Source organism: Haemaphysalis longicornis, unplaced genomic scaffold (genome assembly GCF_048455015.1).
Source record: "Haemaphysalis longicornis isolate Haplotype H1 unplaced genomic scaffold, Haemaphysalis longicornis Haplotype H1 scaffold_1, whole genome shotgun sequence".
Lineage (NCBI taxonomy): Eukaryota > Metazoa > Arthropoda > Arachnida > Ixodida > Ixodidae > Haemaphysalis > Haemaphysalis longicornis.
Window position 1 is genome coordinate 7,517,080 of NW_027526203.1, and position 18,064 is coordinate 7,535,143.

The following is an 18,064-nucleotide window of genomic DNA, read 5'->3' on the forward strand; positions in this document are numbered from 1 at the left end:
CCGGGTGCGTCGGGGCGTCGCATCTCGGCTTGTGCGTGTTGACGGTCGGGCACTGTGCGTCGTCGTTGTCGACGTCTTCTCAGCGGACGACGTCTCGGTCACGTCGGGTAAGCGTTGCGGCGTATAGCTGTCGTCGTGTTCGGGAGTCTCGTCAGGGTTAGGTCGGGTCGTCGGGATGAGGGCATGTCTTGAATCACTGTCTTCGGCGCGTCCTTGCATCGTTGGAGGGTTTCCGGGTTTTCGCCGTAGAGCAACTTCACCTCCACAAGTTGCTGCTTTTACTTTCCCCCGCGTGGGCTGGGGGACCTTCCACGGGCGAAGTCAGCGTTGCTACGGCGGTTCGGCGATTGGTATGGGTAGGGCGACGGCGAACGGTTGAAACGCGCTGGGCCACGGCTGGTTTCAGATAGATATTTATCGATCTCACGTGGTCGTTGGCCAGGGAGAGGGCGAGGTGCGTCGACGGAGAAACCACGCCGTCCGAGTCTCTTGTATGGGCAGCGACGGTAGATGTGGTCGGCCTCTCCGCAGTGGTAGCACAGAGGACGGTTATCGGGAGTTCGCCATACGTTTGTCTTCCTCGGCGTCTGCTTTCGGGCTACCGGGGGTCGGGCGGGTGACAGTGGGCGGCGGTACGGCGGGGCCTCTTGACGGCGTGTTGGAGCAGGGAGGAGTCGACGAACAGCCGCGGAGTATGTCATAGCTTGTGGCTCTCGGGGTACCTCGGATGGCGTAGAAGTTCCCAACGCTTGTTGCACTTCTTCTCTAATCACGTCGGTGAGGGAAGCGACTTGGGGCTGCGGCGGCGTTGGGAGAAGTTTCCGCAGCTCCTCTCTCACTATTGCGCGGATAGTCTCGCGTAGGCTGTCGGCCGGGATCCGCGTGCTGCCAAAGTCGTTCGCAGTGGCCGCGCCAACAAAGTTGCGGTCATACTGCTTAGCACGCATTTCGAGGGCTTTCTCAATGGTGCTGGCTTCGGTCACGAATTCGGCGATAGTTTTGGGCGGATTTCGGACAAGTCCAGCAAACAGTTCCTCCTTCACTCCGCGCATTAAGAAGCGCAACTTCTTTTCTTCCGTCATTTCGGGGTCCGCGCGGCGAAATAGCTGCTTCATCTCCTCAACGAAGATCACGACTCCTTCGTTGGGATGTTGCGTGCGCGTTTCCAACAAAAGGGCGGCTCTTTCTTTCCGCACGACGGTAATGAAGGTCTTAGTGAACTCGCTTTTGAACTGAGCCCAGTTTGTCAAGAAGCTCTCGTGGTTCTCGAACCAAGTGCGAGCCGAATCTTCCAAGTAAAAGAAAACATGCCGGAACGTTTCTGCGTCGTCCCACCTGTTGAATTTCCGGACGCGCTCCAGTTTCTCCAACCATTCTTCTGGGTCTTCTGCGGGGGCTTCTCGGAATGATGGCGGTTCCCGTGGCTGCTGCAGAACGACGGGAGGATTGGCTTGGTTGGCCATGGTGCTCGTTGCGACATCTTTCTTCTTCGCTTTCTCCGGTAGTAGACCGAACTCGGGTGGTAAATCTTGCAGGCGAAGGCTGGCTCTTGTTGGACTGGCTTGGCAGCTTCCAGAGGTTGTAGTGGGCATGAAGGGTGCGTACCCCGCACCTCACCAGATGTTACGAAGCCAAGGACGACGCAGTTGTTTGGAAAAGAAACAGGTTTATTGGAGCGAACTTGTGCTCCCCTAACAACTAAAAGGAATACTGAGGCGGCGAAGCAGCGGTCAACAAAGTGACGTATGTACAGTGCTCAGCGATTGAAACGCGATACTCGGAGCGCGTGGCTGCCGGTGCTTGTTGCGCCACCGGTGAGCGCTTGTGAAAGCGAGCTGACGCACTGTGGTATACGGTGAGGGTGAGAGCGTTCGTGACGAAGGCTGACTGCATCGGGGAGACAGCCTTTCAGTGTGTGGTTCTTGGCGGCGCCATAGGGGTGCAACATGTCATGGCTTCAAAACGCGGCGCCTGCGTGCCGTGCGCGCCACGATAACCCATCGCGATAAATGCGCATTCAACTTCTTCATAACGCGCGCGGTGCCAGCTCGCCCAGCTTCGCGGGGCACGGCGCGGCACGCAGGCGCAGCGTTTTGAAGCCATGGCATGTAGCACCCCTATGGTGCCGCCAAGAACTGCACACTGAAGGGCTGTCTCCCGGATGCAGTCAGCCTGCGTCACGAACGCTCTCACCCTCACCGTATACCACAATGCGTCAGCTCGCTTTCACAAGCGCTCACCGGTGGCGCAACAAGCACCGGCAGCCACGCGCTCCGAGTATCGCGTTTCAATCGCTGAGCACTGTACGTGCGTCGGCGAGCGTCGCAGAATCGAATGCCGCGGCGTCTGCTGTGCAGGCTTTCATCTTTCGGCGCGAGAGTTTCTGGAACCGTCGATTCGCATCCAGAACATTGTAGATCACAGAAGATTAGTCCGGGCTAGCGGTGTTAGGGCGAAACACTCTGCTTATCTGAATGAGATAGCCCGTGCGGCATAAAAATAAAGAAATGGAACACGCGCTTCGCATGGGACACAGATAACAGAGCCGGGCGCGGCCGGGCATTAAAAATAAACAAACCCGTACATGGTTCGCGGCAATATCAGTATTCCTTTAAGTAGAGCCTAATCATGATATGAACGTTTAATAGTGGTGCTACTCCTTAAAGTATTTTTTACTTGTTTTAAGCTGACCTGTTTTGAGTTTGGAGTTAAGACAGACCGTAACAATCTGCCGCCCATCTCTGGCCATCAGTATTTCTAAGTCAATCTTGAAAGCATTTTTTGCTCGGCACTTCTCTGAAATGTTAAGGACGGCTCGGCACTTCTCTGAAATGTTAAGGACGGCTAACTGAACTTAGTCGTGATTAATGCATTAACGTGCAAAGGTCATGCAATCTCCACTCTTGCGCTCGCCCGGCAGAGGATCGTCCTTACATCAGAAAGAGGTTTGTTTCAATGCCGAATATTTGTCACTTCGGACCACTATGGGACTTGCTGCCCACATAGGGGTGCTCTTCAGCTGAATCAGCCTTAGGTGTCCCAGGAGTGAGAGTAAGAACTTGAAAATAGTGTTAGAAATAAGCACTATGCAATAACAGGTCGACCAACGTCATGGTGACTGTAGGATGTGACTTGTTTGCAGAATGTCAAAATCAGAGAAAGAGACGAGCAAGTAAGTTATCGTTGCACGACAGCTTCTGCGGCACCAAGTTGGGTTGCCTGCAATTTGTGTGTAAACAAAATTGTATGCAAGATGTTTACAGTTTTATTGCCCGGTTCAGAGAGACTACTGGTATACACAATTTTGAGGAACGGTGGAGTTGGTTGCGTTTTTATTTGTAATAAGCTTTTTAGTGAAAATGTGTCATTTTATTATTTCTTTTATAAATATTTTAACTGCTACAGGAACATTAATTTGTAGATGCTGTTTTTACATGCATTTGTTGTTCTATATTTATTTATTCAAGATATGGCCCCTTATGGCCCCTCGGGCAATAATGCGGCGTGTGGTACCTGCGCAGATTAAACGAAGAATAATAAAATAAGAGAATTCTGCCATGTGCGTACAAGAAAAAAATAAAAGAAAACGATACAGCCGAAACATCAGTGTCCATATGCATACTAAAAACATACACGCAAGAAACACAACAATAGTATACTTTGTTTAAGCTATTTGGTCATTCGAATTTTGAAATAAAGACTCCTAAGGAAATAAGTGTAATGCTTGATCAGTTTTCAAAATGGTATTTCTTTTTTACTTTCCAGTGATCGAGGTCTCAGCAAGCATCTGGATGCACTACAACATTTGTGCTGGGGACCTCTGATACCTGTCATCTTTGGCTGTGAAAATGGGAATAAATAAAACTAAAAACTCTCTCCTTCCTTTCGTATATTCCTTTTACATTTTTAAAACAAAATAGTGCAGGAATGTGGAAATAATATGGAGGACAATATACGAGCACTTAACGTCATCATCCCCTGGTCACTTATCTGGTATTTGTGCTGCAGTTCAAACATCTGCCAGGTAGTCAACATTTACAACCATTTCAAGTTGCACCTCTCAAGCTGAAGAGTTATAATTCATTTGTCCAAGGAGCATTTCAAAGGTCATCTCAAGAGGACATAATAAAGATTGGGATGCAACACTGAAGGTTCTGTTGCCACACCAGTTATTAAAAATTTTGCATATTTTAATACTGGCCTTTACATCTGCTCTTGAAGCCTGTACGTTGGAAGCAATCTAATACTTGCTACATCGGTTACTACAAAGGTCATAGCAATCAAGCATCCTGCAATAACCCAAACTTGGTTAGATCATCTATCGTCATATATACGTGCATTTTGGAATGACCAGATCTGGAAACTGCCTGGAAATGCAAGCTCAAGTACAAGCACAGATACAAGGATTAGAAACAAAGATCATTGCCAAACTGCAAAAATTATGGATGGGACAACCAGCAGTAGTACAGCAACAGCAACCGCAGCAGCAGCAGCCCACCCAGTGCCAATAAAGGACCTCCTGGTATGGCATTGGAACTGCAACGGTTTCCTAAGAAAGGAAGCGATACTGCGACAGCACCACGGCCCCTCGATCAAGCGTGTGTTGGGGAAAGAAGACGAGCTTGGGACATTATCACCATTATTGGTTAGAGAAGAAGAAGTGGAATAAAAGGCGTTCTGAGCGGGTGCCATGGCCCGGGGCCCAGTTCCTCAACATTTGGTGCCGTGAAACCCGGGAGGAACGGGCCAGTGGACTGCATGACGGCGCAGCACATCTTCAAGGCTTGCAAGGCCTGGGAAACTCCTGGTTGGAATAATTCGTGATTCCCTCACCTCGGAGGCCTTGACCTTGGGTGGCGCCCGCCATGGCCGGCTGCTCGACGCTCAACACCACCCACACTGAACCGGGAGACAACCCACGAGCAGACCTGACCTGATGTGGCGCAGTCTTTGAGGACGCTAGGCCTGGGGTCCTTTGGAAGCTACCCAATTCTGCGAGCCTCGTCATTGAACCCGGTCTGCCGCTCGTGCTCGTGCCTAGGACACTCGGTCGCCTGCGGTCGCGCAGTCTGCCATGGAGGAGCTACGCCGCCGCCGTGACATTGTGAGGGAAGCCATCACAAGGGGCGTAGCTGCCATTCATTTGCTGCTGCAGGATCCACTCACGACCGGCCAGATACGATCGCACCTGCGTGCCGTAAACAGTAGGTACGAGGAATTGAAGTGCCTCGATGCCCGCATCTATGAGATGATAGATGTGGACGAGCTGGAAGCCCATTTGTTCGAGAGCTACGAGTACGACGAAAAGGTCGTCACGATCCGTACAGAGGTGTTCTTCACCAGACCACCTGCCGTTCCTTCGGTAGTGGCTGCTCGGAGCACCGGAGCACCAAACCATGACTCCGCCGTCATCCGGCACGGCAACACCGTGGTGCCCTCCGGTGAGAGCAGCACAGCCATGGAGGCTGATAAGGTGGCGAACGATCCCGCTGCGTGAGAGCCGTGCGGTTCTGACCGTGGGAACGTCCTCGCAGCTGCCGACGAGTCTGACCCATCAGAGAGACCAGCGGGGAGCACGATCGATTCCATTGAGGCACAACTGGGTGTACCCAGCCACCCGACCAGCGATGACTTCGTCGTCGTCCAGGACTGCCACGGAAATGACCTCTCCGAGGACCACATGACCACGATGTACGCTGATGCGGACCCGTCTAGCGTGATGTTCTCCGACGCTTCGGACATCGCTGCCGCTCGTGGGGGTTCCTTGCTGAGAGAGCGCGTTGTCGTTAAGTGTCGCGACCGGGCGCCGTTCCCACTTGTACGACGATGACCGTGTTGCTCTCAGCTCCGGCTTCTCCGTTGGCGTCTCCGCTGGAGTCAGCGCTACCTGGTATCCCCGACTCGGATTGGCGCACCCTCCTTCCGTTTTGGATTGCACGAACCGTCAGGTGACCTTGGTTGCGGAGGGCGCGTGGACGACAGCCGGGCAGCTTTAACTACGGCGCTTGGAGGTCCCCTGGGAAGCTCCTGGAATCCACCCCATCCCATGAAACGCAAAAAGGGCTACTGTAAATCTAAAAGACATCTACACAAGACGATTCGAACTGCTTAGAGACATCTTGGCGAAGAAGTTATTTATAAAAGCCGTCCTGAAGAAGTCTTGTAGCTGTGCTAACGCGACGCTTATAGCCGTCTATCTGGGGGCTTGCAAGACATCTACAGGACTTCTTGTAGGATGTTTCAGCACCTTCTTGTTGACGTCTATACAACTTCTTTTCAAGGAGTTTTAAGACCTTTTCAAGAGGTTTCAGGAATTACGTTATCCACGTTTACTCAGGGCTTCCTTCGTGACACCCACTAAATTCCTTCTCTGTACACACAGGCTAGCCTGAAATATCGCTACGAGCTGTCCCCACAACTGACGCACCCAGCAGCTGCTTTTGGAACACCGACTCGACTGCCCGCTGTTCTCCGAATAAATATCTTTGCTTAAACTGGCACGCAGTTTAAAAGATACTTAATCGGAGAAGGGCTGGTCATTGCCGACTGTTCTGGAAGCAACCACTGGGTGTGTTAATTGTTGACAGCTGGCAGCAACATCCACAACCGGCCTGTGTGAACAGAGAAAGCATCAAGCGGGCAGCACAACTGAAGGTAGTGTTAGCACAACATAAATAGGGGGTATTCGCATAAACTCTTAAGAATAGAGTTGCTTGATGCCAGCTAGGTCTCATTTCACATGTTTTGTGTCCTGTGTACAAAATGATAAAATCAACCTGTAATATTTTGAAAACCAAGCTTTATTTGTAGTGCAACATTAGGTATATGCATTCAAGTAGAAGGAATTACAGGAGAAAGCTCTCACAAAAAAAGGTAAACGTCAACCCGCTATATACTTGTAAACAGGGATGATAGCTTCATGTGGCAGTCATCAGCAGTCTGACTTGTTCCCATGAAGCTGAGTGTCCTTGCTTCTTGCCTCCAGCCGTGTTGCCCGTGCCAGCAGGATGCCTGGGTAGAACACAAGGCACTGTGTCACTTAAAATGTGTACCAGTAGTGAGCAGCGAAAGGTATCAGACAGACAGCTACTTATTAAATTTCGTTGATGTGAAAGCAAGCTAGACAAATGGTTCGTTGGGGCGAGGACTGTGTTGCACTGACTTCTCTGGCTAACTGATGGGGAATTGGAAATTTTTCGTCGAAACGGAAATTTCGTTGAAGCGGAGTTCGTTGTAGTGGGGTTCGACTGTATTATTGATGGGTATAGGTGCCAGAAAGCAAGTATAAGAATTAAGGCTGCAGTAATTTTTATCCTTTACCAAAATGAATGAATTTCCAGGAAGGCAGAAAGGAATGTGCACCAGCAGCTGTAAATTGTCACACTAGGGATGGACACCAGTATGTCCACTCGTGTGGGGAGTGGGGGAGGGCATGACAGGCAGATAGAGAGGAGACAAAGGCACGAGGGGGTATTATGTTTTACGCGCCGACGCTACACAGGCGATGAGGTGCGCCATAGTGGAGGGCCCCAGATTAACATTTTGACCACCTGCACGGGATCTCGAGCACAAGGGCGTTTTTGCTTTCGACCTCCATCAGAAAAGCGGCCGCCACAATTGAGAAGCGAACCTGCGACCTCAGGCTCAGCTGAACGCCTTAGCCACTGACGGCGGGTTGTAGGGTATTAAAAGGACACCGAAGTGAACTTGTCAAGCTCCTGTCTTTTTTGTTTGAACTGCGTATAATGGCTCAAATAAACACACTTTTCATCGTTTATCCTGTCGATAAGGCGGTATTTATTTTATGAGGCCTGAAAGGGGAAAAACTGCCATGCGCGGTCTTAGGCAGCCACAGCAACTAAAGCAGTGACGTTCATACAAGTTACTACGTAATTGGACAATGTCCAAGATTAGAATTCAAACCAGTTTGTTTCGGTTCTGCAAAATACCGTATTTACTCGCATAATTTGCACACCCTTAAGTTTTGCTAGGTTCACAGAAACGACAAAGTTTTGCCAGATTTACAGAAACAGCGCCAAAATTGTGAATTTAGTATAGAAAATACCGCCCAAAAACAAATAAACCACTTAGTGCTATGGGATTTGAGCTTGCGAATTGCATAACAATATACCTAGTGCTCCAGATCACTCCGCCATAAGCCAGTGTTGGCAAGGGCATGTATACCCAGTTCACATTTTTATCTAGGTTCGGGATTCCAAGCAGCCCAGACGACTATTTCTTGAATAGCGCTTCTGCAGTAAGCATCCCTCAAATTTTCACAAATACCTCACCTTTAGTGACTGCATTCCTTTAGCAGAAAAGCGTTCATAGATGTGTGATCGTGCTGGTGACTGCTGTGCTAGTTCACCCAGCACAAAAAAGCGCTTCATGCACCCTGATTTTTCCCTGTATGGTAAGTTTCAGTTGACATTATTTTCTTAGTACCTATATTAAGTAGAATAGAATGCAAGCTTGGGCTAGTTGGTACATTCCGAAAAAGAAAACTGCGATTAAAACGAGGACACAAGAGAAGACTAGACACACAGGGAGCAGACTAGCAAGTGATTTTTTATTTGAGTGAAAAACACATCATGAAGGAAACTGCGATCTACACATGTGCGATAACCTAGGGCACAGGACTAAGATGAACAACCAAATCACACCCAAAAGTCCAGTCACGAAACGCAATCTCGGTGCTTAGTAGAGACACCGATGGTGAACTGACGCAATCTTCGCCCTTTTTTTCAGAATCGCGTACTGCAAAAATCTCCCTCCTGCGCGCACCCCTGTAATGCTTTGTAAATTCGCGTGCTTCGAGGCGTGGCGCACAGCCTTTGCAGTTCTTTACAGTGGGTGGCCAGGTTGCTGCCAGTAAAAGTGCGGAGGCTGTCGGCGTGTACCCTCAGTCGATCATTAATGCATCGGCCCGTTTAGACAATGTGCGATCATCCACTGGACAAGGGGGTTTTGTAGACGACGCATGCTTGACAGTTAAAAAAGCACTTCTCATGTCTTTTCCAGCACCCCGCATGTCTATTTTCTTCGGTGTTTACATGCTTACACAACTTGTGTAGCTTGTTAGGTGCCGAAAAAACAACACTAACCCCCACCTTTTCCCTAGCTTTCTTGATCCTGTTCCCAACATTATGAACGTAAGGTAAAACGGCCATCTTGCCGCCCTTGCCCCGTTCACACGTCGTCTTCTTGGTGCGTGACTCGACAAGAAGCTTCTCGCCAACTGCCAAGATAAGGTCGCAAGGAAACCCTGCTTCCTTCAGTCGCTCCACCTGTGAACAGAAACTCGCCTCAGCTTGGTGTGTGCACGAGCGTTGCAGCGCATTCCCGAGAGCTGACGTGAAGTGAAGCAGTCCTTTTTGGATCGAGGGGAATAGATCCAACACACATGGTCACAGTTCACCTTGGGCTCCATATCCAAAAACTGCATCAATCCCCCGACCGGTGCTTCTATTGTTTACGAAAAGACATTGTGGGTGGAACGAAAAAGTTCAAAACACTTCTTCAACTGGATGTGTGGTGCCCTCTGGATTGAGCTGCTACAGCACTAGGAAGTCGTCAACGAAGCGGAAAATCTTAATGACGTTAGTGCAGAGCAACGGAAGCAACTGACGAAGTTGTCGAAACGTGCGAGTACGAGGTCACTGAATATTGGGGCAAGACACGACCCTATACGTACGCTGTCCTTAGGAACATAGGAACGACTGCACACCCCTTGAATTGGCTCAGCTGGTTGGGCCGCTGGCACCGTCGCAGAGTCACAACCGCCGGTTGTGCCAAATCCTTCGGGCCTCCGTATGAAAGATTCGGCACAACCGGCGGTTGTGACTCTGCGACGGTGCCAGCGGCCCAACCAGCTGAGCCAATTCAAGGGGTGTGTAGTCGTTCCTATGTTCCTAAGGACGGCGTATGTATAGGGTCGTGTCTTGCCCCAATATTCAGTCACCTCCTACGCGCACGTTTCGACAACTTCGTCAGTTGCTTCCGTTGCTCCGCACTAACGTCAGTAAGATTTTCCGCTTGGTTGACGACTTCCTAGTGCTGTAGCAGCTCAATCCAGAGGGCACTACACATCAAGTTGAAGAAGTGTTTTGAACTCTTTCGCTCCACCCTCAATGTCTTTTCGTAAACAATAGAAGCACCGGTCGGGGGATTGATGCAGTTTTTGGATATGGAGCCCAAGGTGAACTGTGACCATGTGTGTTGGATCTATTCCTCTCGATCCAAAAAGGACTGCTTCACTTCACGTCAGCTCTCGGGAATGCGCTGCAGCGCTCGTGCACACACCAAGCTGAGGCGAGTTTCTGTTCTCAGGTGGAGCGACTGAAGAAAGCAGGGTTTCCTTGCGACCTTATCTTGGCAGTTGGTGAGAAGCTTCTTGTCGAGTCACGCACCAAGAAGACGACATGTGAACGGGACAAGAGCGACAAGATGGCCGTTTTATCTTACGTCCACAATGTTGGGTACAGGATCAAGAAAGCTAAGGAAAATGTGGGGGTTCGTGTTGTTTTTTCGGCACCTAACAAGCTACACAAGTTGTGTAAGCGTGTAAACTCTGAAGAAAATAGACATGCGGGGTGCCGGAAAAGACACGAGAAGCGCTTTGTAACTCTTGTTGAACCGCGCGGTTTTAAAACTTAGACAAGGGAAGAGCACACAAGGACGGGACTCGCGCTTTGCCCCGTCCTTGTGTGCTCTTCCCTTGTCTAAGTTTTAGAACAGCGCGATTCAAGATGTATAACCAACTAGCCCCCGTTTTAGCCTTGCTTTTTTAACTGTCAAGCCGCGTCGTCTACGAAACACCCTTGTCTTGTGGGTGATCGTACATTGGCCAAATGGGCCGATTCATTAATGATTTACTGAGGGTACACGCCGACAGCCTCTGCACTTTTACCGGCAGCAACCTGGCCACCAACTGTAAAGACTGCAAAGGCTGTGCGCCACGCCTCAAAGCATGCAAAGTGACAAAGCGTTACAGGGGTGCGTGCAGCAAGGAGATTTTTGAAGCGTACGCGATTCTGAAAATCAAGGCGAAGATTGCGTCAGTTCACCGCCAGTGTCCCTACTAAGCACCGAGATCGCGTATCGTAACGGTACTCTTGGGGGTGATTTTTAGTGTCCTTGGACTACCCCGGCCCTCACCTTGTTTGTTTATGTGCGAAGCGATTGCACATGCCTAGTGTAGGGTTCTTTGCCCCCCGTGTTGCGCTCAGTCTTTTGGCTGTGGTTTTGGTTGTTTACCTTTGTTCTGTGCCCTAGGTTACCGCAGTTGCCTTCATGATGTGTTTTTCACCAAAATAAAAAATCACTTGCTAGTCTGCACCCTATGTGTCTATTTGTCTTCTCTTGTGTCCTTGTTTTATGTGCAGTTTTCTTTTTTGTACATTTATTAACTTTGATAAAGCTTCTCCCACCTTCAATTGGCCTTTGATTTTTTTTCACTAGCGTACCAGTCAGCGGAGCGTCGCATGTGTGGAGTGAGTTAAAACAGAATACAGTCTACAAACTAACAAACTAAAGGCAGATATTTCCAGGCACAAACGGGTCATGGCTTAGTTTCAACTGAGCAAACAAATTAAGACGACCCGCTGGCGGCGAGAAGACTATACGCTGGACCGACTGACTCTGTCGGAGGGTCAACGAGCCGCACAGTAGTGCAGCCAAACCTTCTTGTTTTGATGTCACACAAAATGTCAGGAAATCAGCAAGAAGGATGCGGAGGAAGGCCGCATTTTTGAATTGATTATTTCTACCGAATAAATTCACGTAAATGCCGCGAGTGGTGAAAATATGGCCTAGAGACTCCAGACTACAATTCGCACTAGTATTCCTGCAATATTTACAAATCACTTCAGTGACGCTTAAAAAGGGGTATTAAAAAAGACGCACACACACATGCACAAGAGAAGATAACAAACAAACAAACCCTCAGTTCCTCAATGTTGTTCCAAATCAACCGGGCTGGGAGGCGAGGCGTGGGGATGGCTCCTGAGGCATCCAGGTAGGAGCCCAGGACCTTGTGGACTTTGTCCCGCTCCCTGGCACAGTCCGGCAGCAACAGCAGTTGGTCCAGCAGCCGAAGATTCCGCCGTGCGGCCAGCAGCTCGCCTCCCTGTTGTTAAATCTGGCCACTCTCCATGGCCAGCAGGCAGGGCTGTCAGCCACCTCCAGGTGGTGTTTCTCTGCTTGGAACCCACATGGGGCACAGGACGGCTGAGAGCTGCTGAAAGGGGAGGAAAACAACTAAGAGGAGCCCCAAAAGCAGCATCCTGGGCACACAGAAATGTTTAAACAAGTAAAATGCCTTCGGTACAGACGAGTTTCTGCCGCACAGACGCCTTTTAGCAGTGACTATGAAATGCCTCAGGACAAGCACCAAGAGTGTTCATGCGATGTGTACATACACCACATGAGCCAACAGATCATGAAGGAACTTGACTTTCATTTAAAAAACGACTATCGGGGTAGCATTCAATTCGGTAGGCTACAGAACTTTTCATGAAACCAGAATGAACGAAACACAGTCACTTAGTGGACAGTTTGATGTACACGAAAACAACATCCTGAAGCTAAAACGACTACATGGCAATAAAACACAATATGACTAGATTCCCTGAAAACACCTTTGAGCTTGTTTAAAGTAAGCAGAAAATGAAACGAAACAAAACAGACACTTGTGCTAAACCCACGTTTCTCTGGTTAAATATGCATGAAAGTAGAACTATCGTGACAGGTCCAAAGTTGTTTTTTGTGCCATTTTGTCCAGTGCTGCCACCATTCTGCTTTACCCTCAGGTAAAAGAGACTGCCCACTTTCGACATAACTGAAGCTCTTGGACTTTATGTCGAGGCTAATTAGATGCTCCGTATTCGCCACCATGTTATTTTTGTGGTCTCCACTTCTTGCTGGAGCCTGTCTCGGGCATCATGACTAGGACCAGCCTTGGCTGGGTCAAGACACCACTGCTTAGCTGCCTGAGCTTTTCAGCCGCAATGAGCTCTTGGCAGTCTTTGCTCGATGTTTGTACTGCTCTCAAAACCTCTGGTGTCACATTGAAGCGACTTGCATCTCCGTCAAAGCGCTTGAAGAACGAAACAATGTGCCTGATGCCATGAACAGTTTGTATCGCACACTGAGCCCTTTCATTAAGGTGCCGGCAGTTCTTATTGAAGCCCATTTCCCCAACCGCTTTTCTATGTGGAATGCACAGCAATGCCTTCACTAGCCAAGCCAAGAGAGGGAATTTGGTTTTGTTGTTAGCCTCCTCCTTCTCAAAACTCTGCTGCCAATACTCGTTAATTCGTGTAGACGGATCTGATCAACATGTTCAAGCTGGACGAGCATGTATTCATCCATCAAAGTCAATTCATCGGTTAGATCACTTGCAGCACCCTAAAATGAGCTCTAGAGGACTTTTCTTTCCTCAGCTGTGGGCTTAAGAAGCGCAGGCTCTGCAAAATGAAAGGCAGTCGTTGAAAGGCAGTCATGCAGAAGGCACTCAGCACATTTTATGTAAAAAGTTCCTTCCACTTCATTTTACGTAAAAGATGCCTTCAACGCCCGTGGCGTAAAGGACTCCTCCCACCAGAGCCAACACATTGCGGAAACCCGGCGAAACGAAGCTTCGGCACAAGATTGGCGCAGATTGCTTGAAATGAAGAAGGATGTAGCAGGATTTACCTTTCGGCACGGTTCGGCGCAGATATCACATCACTGGTTCGTTGCCCTTGAGCTCCCTGTGTCTGGGCTCCCACTGCGGCCGCAGCCAGGCGCCCCGATACAGCACTCCATGCACCACGAGTGAGCACAAGTCGCCCTCCGGATGCGCAGCAGGGCCACCCGGGAGTAGCATTGCAGGGCACAGCGCTGGGGTCAGGTCCAGGCTGACACCCACCAGCTCGGCTGTGGCTGAGGATACAGCACACTACAGCAGCGCCTGCCGAGTGACCTCCCCTAGCATGGCGCCTGCTGAGGCCGAGCCCTGTCGCTGCCGCACAGAGCCGCCCGAATAGGCCAGGGTGTGGCCCTTCAGGTCATCTCGGACGATGGCCCAGGCCAGCTGAGCTGCCCACAGTGGGGCCGTCCGTTGTTTGCTGCGCTTGCCCAGGATTTCCAGTTGCACCTCGGCCACCAGAGCAGGAGACCAACCACGGCCCTCCCATCCAGAGGCCACCACCTGGGACATTTTATGATTACTGGACCAATAGGTGCAAATAGCAGTTCGGAAGGGGAAAACACGCATTTACCTTAGGAAATAGGATATAACGGTGTGATAAACATTGCTAAGCCACAAGTGACAAAGCTCTGAGGTTTGCAAGCCCGTCGAATTGCCCTGCAGCTGGCTAAACAGCAACCACTTGATCTCCCAGGTACGACGCTGAAATTGAAGCCTTTGTCATCTCCTGCCCTAACATCATTTTGACGCCACTTTAAGCCACTCTAGAGTACATATAACAACCTAGGACAACCCAATGAATGTAGTTATAAATATTCCTAGGTGAAACCTGAAGACAAGAAAACTAGACACAAGGGCAGCTCTATGCAAAGCAGTAACATGAAGGGCAGTGAGCACAAATTGCACAGCTTCTCTCTCATTTAGTGCACACAAATTGCATACCACATCCTGCCAAAACCTGATGCACCCAGCATAACCGGTTAATTGCACTGTAAACACATCATGGGTCTGCAAGGAAAATTCCAATTGCAACATCAGCTATACACAAAAAGTGGTTACCTTCTGTAAATGAGAAACGTCCTAACTGACCCTGTGCAAGCGCGGCTTGGCCTACTCACACATGGACAGGTTGATCAGCGACACCTCCTTGGCAGCTTTGTTGACATCCAGGGCTTGAAAAGGTGCCCTGAACGCACCGACCAGATGCCGGCAAAAATGCGAGATAATAAAGTGTACACAACTAAAGCACTGAGAATTAAAGCAGTTTGAAACTTAAGGTAAGCAAAACTTATCTCGAGGTAAACAAGGATGCAGAGGGGTTTTACTACTTTAACATGAAAATATCCTACTGCACAAGGACAAAAAAGAAGTCAAAAGCTCATTCACCGGCCTTTGCCTGTGAATGAGCTTATCTTATTCAAAAATCTCAAACCTGCTACAGTGAAAGGCTTGGAATGAATAAAACTCTAGGGCAGTGCCTTGAACATGCACACAATATTTTGGGAAGGTCTGGTACTATTCATAACTCAAATGTGAGTTAGCAGAAGAAAACTAAAATATGTCAGACACTAGCAATACCATTGCAAACTTTCTCCATAAACACACGTTTGCAGCTAGATAATATGCCATTCTCCTTTTGTCATACTGTTTTATGTGACAGGAGACAACTAAAATGGAACAAGCAGTAAGGCAAATGTGCAGTCTATTAGCTTCATTTTTAGCTCAGACAGAAATTTACTAAATATGCCCATCATGAATATCTCAAGACAACTGATCACATCAACAATAAATGCAGCATGGAGATATGGTAACGGTCAGTGGCAATGCAAATTGTCTTAAATTGGCCCCACTCCAGCTTTATTTTTGGTCCAGATTACAAAATCGCACGACATGCATTTCATACGGGTTTTTGGAAACAGATGGTGTATTAAATCCAACAATTTGTGTTCAGAACAACGACAATTCCTCCGTCATTTCCATTGTTTTCTTTGGAGTTATGAGTAGGATTATTGTATTGTTGAGTTTTAGTTTGCGGACGCACCATAATGCGCAACAACTGTTTAGTATTTGTAATGTCCATATGCTAAACTGTGCTCTTAAACGCACTGACCTATGTAGGATTTTATCACATCAAAGGGACCTTACAAACGATTTCTGATTCAGTCTCTGTAGTCACATGCGTTATCTACTGGCTATTTTCCGGAATCTGTGAGAAACATTGCGTACATGCGGACTTACTACAAACTTCTTGCTTTTTGTTTGTTAGTGTCATCTTGGTAGCAGTGACAACAGACAATGAGTGGAGCCTGGAAGAAACTACAACTCTGTCTGGTCAACGTGTTCTCAGACGCTTTCTTTTACTATTATTTCTTCTCGGCCAGTGCGTCATATATAATCTGAGAATGTGAGCGAAAAACAAGAAAAACGGGGTTACAGCATGAAAGGCGCCAACTGTAAAAAAAAAGTACAGTTGCTCCCCCCCATTTTGCCTTAATAGGGTATTTACATTGCACTCCATCGTTGTGCTGTGACATCACCGAAATTTATGAAAGTTTTTTGCATCACTAGTCCATAAATGCTCAGCGCGAGCTCGGCTGATAGCCTGTGCATTCGTTGTACTGCTTGTACCATTTCAACAGTTTTCTTTAACGAGAAAGGTAATGCCAAAAGTTTGCAAGCCCAAGCGTGTACTTCTTCACAAATTGTGGTGCTGGGCACCGGCGTGTGCTGCGCACAGAATTCGCCAAACTACGGTACTGTGCAGTGATAGCTCATTAACGACGACCGCAAGAAACTCTGCTACTACTTATCACGCTAGTAGCTACTCACCTTTGTTCGTGCCGAGTCGTTTCCGGACGCTTGGGGAACCGTGGCAGTCTTCACGCATTCAAAGGCTTGAGCAAGGTATTTTGGAGATGCATTTAAAACACCATTTACCTATTTACTCTCTCAAAAGCATTTTTTTTGCACAAACAACCTTACAAACGCAAGAGCAACTCTTAGGAACGACAAACGCGACCAACGGTTGTTGTATTTGAATCACAGAACAGGGTTTGAAATTTGAATTGAAGCGACAGAGGAACCCCTGGTGGTGCTGAAAACTACTACCACGAATGCATAAACTAAAAAGTAAAATATTTTCGCTTAATAAAAAGCAAAAAACGTTTTATAAGCCAATTTTTTTTAAATGCAACAAATTACTCCTTTATTGCAATGTTTAACGGCTTTTTATCTTTTTTTTTTTTTGAGTGAGCACTCAGCGCGCGCTTTTTGAAGTTTGCAGCGGTTCGGTTCTACAATTTTGGATTGAATCAATTGGAGTTGCGCCTGTCAAAATGCTTCTTTAAGTCTTCGGTACTTTGCCCATGCGTTATCGGGCACTCTGCCTATCTTCGGCACCGTGTGGAGCAAGGAAGCAACGAGTTATTTTCCAGAAAGGTGGAATAGGGTCGTCTGCTTCGCTGAACGCTAGCGAGCCTTTTTGGTAGAAAATAACTTTCGCTATCCCAAATGTTCCCAGTTGGGTGCATAGCTGTTCATTTTTTTAGCTCCGGAAGATGCTGCTTGATGTGTGCATTGTGAACGCCAGCCTAGGCCATAATCACTAGCTAATCACTAGCGCCATCTTTAGTGCCATTACGCCGACGCAGCGCAGCTCCAGCCCAAGCGAGGTCTGGGACGCGCTCGTTAGTGCGCGTCAGGATGGCGTCAGGCCTCTCAAGCTTGGACGTTCCCTGTCTCCCCTATAGGCGGCGTAAAAATCGACGCCCCACGTGACCAACCTAAAGCGCTGTTTTCCATAGAGTTTCATACTAATATATACTAGAGGGAAATCTGGCGCTGCATTCGCGTGCCGCCGTGGGCGGCGCCATTGCAGCTAGCGACGTTCCTCGCCTCCTTGGCTTGGTTAGCCACATGGCTTCTTTTTCGTCTTGAAGCCAAAAGGGGTAACATTGTTTTTCTGTTCATCTTCCATGAAGCTTCTAAATAATCCCTGGCAAATCAATCTTTATGGAGCTTTTATTTTTCAATAACAGAACAAATTCGATTAATTTTCTGCAGTAATATTGTTGCATTCTTGCAGCCAAAGCCAACTTTTCAGCCTGTTCGTGAGCCATGCCAAGGACAAGTGGAACGTGCCTGCCCGGTACATGACGGCACGCTCACCGAAGCGCGGCTCCCCTAGACGGTGGCGCCACATTTCCCTCTAGTGTATATTAGTATGAAACTCTATGCTGTTTTCGACCATCAAGCCCACCAGACGGCGCAGGCAAAATGTTACTTTTGGTATAGAATACAAAACATTCATTCCGTGACTCAAAGAGCCCACACAGTTCGCTTACAATGTGTTATTTAAAAATACTATTAACAAGT

General features: G+C 48.4%; 1 long non-coding RNA gene across 2 annotated transcripts; it reads right to left on the minus strand.

The window, feature by feature from the left end:
* Positions 1–6,859: 6,859 nt before the first annotated feature.
* Positions 6,860–16,715, minus strand: LOC144175043 (uncharacterized). 2 transcript variants are annotated; one of them, XR_013323592.1, is made up of 5 exons: positions 16,520–16,715; positions 14,809–14,876; positions 13,696–14,191; positions 11,942–12,235; positions 6,860–7,011 (listed from the first exon to the last, which is right to left on the minus strand). It is a non-coding gene; the product is annotated as an uncharacterized LOC144175043 (long non-coding RNA). The 2 variants fall into 2 exon arrangements; XR_013323591.1 differs by having other exon boundaries at positions 11,942–12,238.
* Between the last annotated feature and the right edge of the window lie 1,349 nt (positions 16,716–18,064).